Source organism: Petaurus breviceps, unplaced genomic scaffold, assembly GCF_028583685.1.
Source record: "Petaurus breviceps papuanus isolate PSGF00001 unplaced genomic scaffold, PetGlider_PUasm1.0 208, whole genome shotgun sequence".
In the NCBI taxonomy this organism is placed as follows: domain Eukaryota; kingdom Metazoa; phylum Chordata; class Mammalia; order Diprotodontia; family Petauridae; genus Petaurus; species Petaurus breviceps.
Window position 1 is genome coordinate 11,937,208 of NW_027185852.1, and position 5,689 is coordinate 11,942,896.

General features: G+C 43.8%; 2 pseudogenes; both read right to left on the minus strand.

Moving 5' to 3' along the window:
• Positions 1-1,861: 1,861 nt before the first annotated feature.
• On the minus strand, positions 1,862-2,782 carry LOC138165166 (DNA primase large subunit-like; annotated as a pseudogene).
• LOC138165167 (DNA primase large subunit pseudogene) lies at positions 2,782-3,585 on the minus strand (annotated as a pseudogene).
• Positions 3,586-5,689: the final 2,104 nt, after the last annotated feature.

The following is a 5,689-nucleotide window of genomic DNA, read 5'->3' on the forward strand; positions in this document are numbered from 1 at the left end:
AAGAAAGAAAGAAAGAAAGAAAGAAAGAAAGAAAGAAAGAAAGAAAGAAAGAAAGAAAGAAAGAAAGGAAGGAAGGAAGGAACGAAGGAAGGAAGGAAGGAAGGAAGGAAGGAAGGAAGGAAGGAAGGAAAGGAGGGAGGGAGAGAAAGAAAGAGAGAAAGAGAGAGAAATAAAGAGAGAGAAAGAGAGAAGAAAGGAAGGAAGAAAGGAAGAAGGAAGGAAGAAAGAAAGGAAGAAATGTTGGATTGGATTGGATACATTTGGCTCAAATGTCCCATCCTAGAGGAGGCCTTTCCCAGTCCTCTAAGGCACTCTTCACATCAGCTCAAAGGTTACTTTCTACCTACTCTATATACATCGTGTACGTATCTATACATAGCCATACATGTTCTCTCTCCCCCACCCCCAATATATGCTTCTTGAGGTTAGGGACTGTTTTTCTTCCTCTGTTTATCTTTAGAGGTTATCATAGTGTTTAATAAACATTCATTAACAATTGGTTGTTGATTTGGACAGCAATTGTTTTGGGGAACAAAATTTTCCTCACACTGAGCTGAAATGCCCCTCTGACAATTCCATGTCCAGCTCAGCTTCCCCCTACCACTACACACACCCCCCTTGACTTCAGCAGTGGGAGGACTTAAAGGGCCTCGGACCTGAGTGGAAAGGGAGCATGCAGCCTGTGAATGGGCCAGGGAGCCTTCTGCTAGACACACCAGCCAGAATCTAGTTTTTGCCAGAGGGGACATAGCAATGATTTGCAGCTGTGCCACATTTATTACAGGTTTTTAAAAATATGTTTTACTACCTATTTATGTGCATCACCAAGACTACCTGCAGAAAACAAAGCAGGGGAAAAAACCATTCCAAGATTCGAAAGCTGAGCTCAGCTGAGAGCCACAGCCTGCCTGGGCCAAGCAGAAATCTACACTCAGAAAAAAGTTCCACAGGATTCAGTCTTTGAGGATGGACAGCACAATGACTTCAGCTAAACTCCCAGTAGGGATTAGAACCAGGGAGCAAAGACAACCCAGATCCCACAACAAAAGCCTGATGTGGTGACCCAGCTGGGGGCCAGTCAGAGGCTATTTTCAAACAAAGGAGGAATAGAGAGAGGCAGCCGCCATCATGTCTCTCAATGCCAGGGTGCGGCTCCCTGGCTGCCCAGTGCCAGCCCACCAAGAAGAGGCTCCTGCTCCCCAGCAAGGGGGTAGATGAGTCACTGGGCATCTATGAAAAGTCGGGACCTCATTATTCTTCAAGTTCATGCTTCCCCTTGGGGTGACATCATTTCTATCAGCAAAAACTGGTGTGTCAGTGAATGGTCACAACCAAGACAGACTCTGTGTGGAGGAGGCCAGATGCTCCCTTGAGGCCTGGCTGTGGAAACAGAGCCTGGAAGCAGACCTCTGATGATTTCAATGCTGCTGCTGCTGCTGTTATTAATTATCTTATCATTACATGACCTTGGACAAGTCACATCCCCTCATCTTTAAAATGGGGATAAACATATCTGTGATTTCTTTCTAACTCACAGAAAAGCCAGTTAAAATCCTCTGATGTTTCACCTTGTATCCATAAAGGTGGTGCCAGCAAAAGGGCAAAGATGATCAAAAATGTCACCAGGGGATGTTTCCCTGGCTGTGGGAAGGCAGGCCTGCTAATGCCATGTGGGTGGAACTGTCAGGGGTCCAGTCTTTCTGGAAAACTTCAGAATTATGCAAGAAAAGTCACTGAAATGTATATAAACTGAGTGATATCACTGCTGGCTATAGGCCTCAAAGGAGTCAAAGGGGAAGGAAGAAGAAGCATTTCCTTTTTTTTCCATTTCAGTATTTTTTATTAGGATGGTAGGGAGAAAAAGGAATGGCAAAGCAATTGGTTAAACTAAGAGGAATCAAAAGATAATATTTTCTGGTTATAATATGAATGAAATAACTATATCCATCCTGGAAAATGACTCTCTCCTGTTACTACTTAGGTTAGGAAGGGTAAAACCTAGAAAAACCTGCTAAAACCTGGAAAGAAGAACTGAAAGCTGAGGAAGAAGGGAGACAGTCAAGTGTTATTCACTGAAGTAACCCTCCAACCCTTCCATTTCCATTTCCAGTGTAGAATCTAAAGATGCTGGAAGAGAAGATGTTGAATTAGCAGTTTTCTGGACACTCTGCTTGGCCTGAGAAACTTCCGTCTGGCTAGACTCCTTCCTGACTTCTCGGCCACCACTGAGAAGCTTCTGGCTCTCCAAAAAATATTCAAACAAAACATACCATCTTCAACATTATGTGTTAGATCGAAGAACTTCTGGCAAGCCAACTGGTAGTGAGTGCCTTTTACATAATCCAAAATCTGGTTTATCCCAGTTGGAGAAATCTTGGACGATTGGAGCCTCTGTTTCAACAGCTCGGGATCGCTGGGGTGGCATGCACACCCGTGATGATGCCCTGGGCTCGGTGGATTGGTTAGTATAATCTTCATGCAGCTGAATGGTGTATAGTCTGTGCTCTTGCGTTCCTTACCATAGCTATGGCGGACGTTGTAAGCATAGCCTTTGTCAAACTTGCCTCTATCCACTTTTCCTTTGATAAATTCTAGCTTCCAGAACTGCAGAGCTTGCCAGTGTTAAGCCAATTCCCTTCAGGAAAAGACCATATTGCCTTCGGCCACCAGGCCAAAGATGACGATGTTCTCGCAAAGCTTTATGCAGCTGACGCATACACAGTGGGAATGATTTCATTGCAAGAGACCCAAGTTGATGCAGTGAAATTTTTCCGTATTTCCTTGTGCAATGTCATCTTGACCAACACAGGAATGACTGAGGTGATTAAGAAGAGGCTGTAGTCGCTCATTGGATTGCACAGACGGCAGTGACCTTGCTGTTCATGCCAAAGCTTTGGACAACTTGGGTCCTCAGTCATTCAAGATGATTGACACGATATCCTCATGTGGCACAAACGCAAAGCCATGCTCCAAATAGACTTTCCTTCCTCGGAATAAATCCAAAGCATCAGCAAAAGGAACCTTATAAACAGCATCTAATTCATACTCACTATCCCTTAAGAAACCTTGGACCTTGTCAGGGGGCAGAATGCTGAATCGAAATCGAAACAGGTCCATTTCTTGTTGGATGAACCAGCGTCTGAGATCCTTTGACTGACAATAAGCAAGACGCAAGATGAAATGAGATATGTGATCCCTTCTTCGTGCTTCAAATTCATCGTCTAAACTTTCTCTGTAGGAAAATTTGAGTTTTCGAATCTCATTCTCCAGCTTACTCTGGTATTGCTCAGACCCTTTCAAGTAACTCACACCAAGATTTTCAACTATTTTAAGCAGTTTAAGTCTTTCAATAGCCAGATTTTCAAACTCTGTCAAAGACATGTTTTCAGAAGGAGGTTGTAGGTAGAACTGAAGGCTATGAGGAAAGGAAGCACCCCTCTGGTTGCCGATCAAATTCAGTTTCTTTCTCTTAGGTCCAGAAAACTGCATCTTTGTTACCTGCAGCAAGCCCAAGTCCCCTAAACCTGCACGGATCCCTTCCCTTTAGAACCAGGACTCAGCTCTTCTCTATGGTGGGAGATTTCGGATTGAAGAAGCATTTCTTATGTGCCTACTATGTGCCAGGTACTGTACAAAGGGCTTTACAAATATTATCGCTGAATGGGCATTATCTTGCTCTCAGTGAGTGCGTGAAAAGGCCTTAGCCTAAAAGAGTCAGGATCCCCCATTGCATCCTGGGCCATCTCCAGTCATCCTGACGAATATCTGGCCACTGGACCCAGATGGTTCTAGAGGAGACAGGGAGGCCGGTGACCTTGCACAACCCTCCCTCACTCAAATCAAAGTCATCTGCAAGTCACCTCATCATTTCCCTGATGCCGTGGTCCTCTTGGAGATGAAGGACAAAGACAGCAACACAATTGGATATAAAGAGGTCAAAGAAAGGAAACAGTCTCCTATCTGCCACATTGTTAATAGCAGTAGACTTTCCAGTAGCAAAAGATTGGAAACATAACAGGTCTCTATCATTTGGGAAATGGCCATATTAGAGAGAGACAGAGACACAGAGAAAGAAGGAAATGGAGCAAGGAAGACAATAGAAGAAGAGAAGGAAGGAAGGGGAAAGAGAAAAGAAAGAAAGGGAGAGAGAGAAGTAGAGGGAGAGAGGGAGATAATAGAGAAAAAGAAGGGAGAGAGGGAAGAAAGAAAATGTATGTGTGTGTCTGTGTGTGTGTTCTGTTTTAAATGCCTCTGTCTTGCCATAGACATTTTGGTCAGGGGAACAGCCCTGCAATGCCGGCACCACGATTCTCTCTTGTCTCTGCATCAGGGTTGGGGACTGATAGCCAGGAGCTGAGACTCTACAGCTTAATTCCCACATGAGCAGTGTTGCTTCTGTGTGGCTCATTTTCACCAGGAGGATTAAGGCCCTAAAAGACAATGTACAAATATTTGGGGTCCAGATCCTCATAAAATCCCCTGGAAGGCCCCAAGGCAGATTTTTCCCAAGCCTGTATGACCCTGCTAGATCAGTGGGATTTCTTCAGCCAGTTCATACAAGTCAGGAGGAAATAGGGGACAGAAACACAGGACTCTTGTCCCATCTGTGTCATGGTCAACAGAAAGCTATTCTTGATTTAAAATTGAAACTGAGCCAGGACCCTTCTGTACTATTAGGATTCTCAGACACTTGGCTAATTGTCTAATTTTGCTCACATATTAGCAAAACCTGCTATGTGCTGGCTACTGAGGTTACAAAGTGGAAAATTTCCTGCCTTCAAGGACCTTATACAATACCAAGCCCCTACTATGTGCTGGGAAGGATGTCAAGGGTAAAAATTAAGAAGACCTTCATCTTCAAAAAGCTCACATTACATAAAAGGAAATAGCACAAACGAAAATGCACCCTTGACTGGAGACTGGAGGCTGGAGGGTCCTGGTTCAGATTTGGGCCCTGCCCCTGAATAGCTCCAGAGCTTGAAGAAATTATTTTCCTCCTATGGGCCTCTGTTTCCTTACCTATAAAATTAAGGGGCTAAAAGAGGTGATCTTCCAAATTTCCTACCCTAGGAAACTTTTCTGGATTCTTTTGTGTTCAATTGTCCCTTTTCAACTTTGTCTCTCTAGAATCTGGGCCAGATCTCAGAATCAATGTTGACAGCTCTCATGTATATGGTACCATGCAGAGAGCACTGATTCTGGAGTCAAAAGATTCAAGTTCCAAACTTACCTGTGATAATTATTTCTGTTTAGTCTAGCCCATGTCACCTAACAAATCTGGACCTCAGTTTCCTGCTCAGTAAAATTAGGGGATTGGACTAGATAAATTGGACTATAGTTATAAATCTAGGAACCTATGAATCATGGTGGGCAACAGGCTGAGTAGGAACTGGCCACAACTGACACAGTAAAGGGAGAAGTGTAGTGGAGATGGGAGCAGGCCCTTTCATTTTGTAGCTCTGGAAACTCCATGTACCAGACTTGCAGATACTGTTAGGATAGATAGATAAAGAGGTATGAATGGTATAGATAAAGAGGTATGGATGGAAGATGGATAGATAGATGGTAGATTGATAGATGATTGAAGGATGATGAATGGATAAAAGATTGGCAGAGATAAATGATGAATGGAGAGATGACAGGTAGTAGGAAGGAAGGAAGAGAGAGGGAAGGAGGGAAGGAAGGAAGG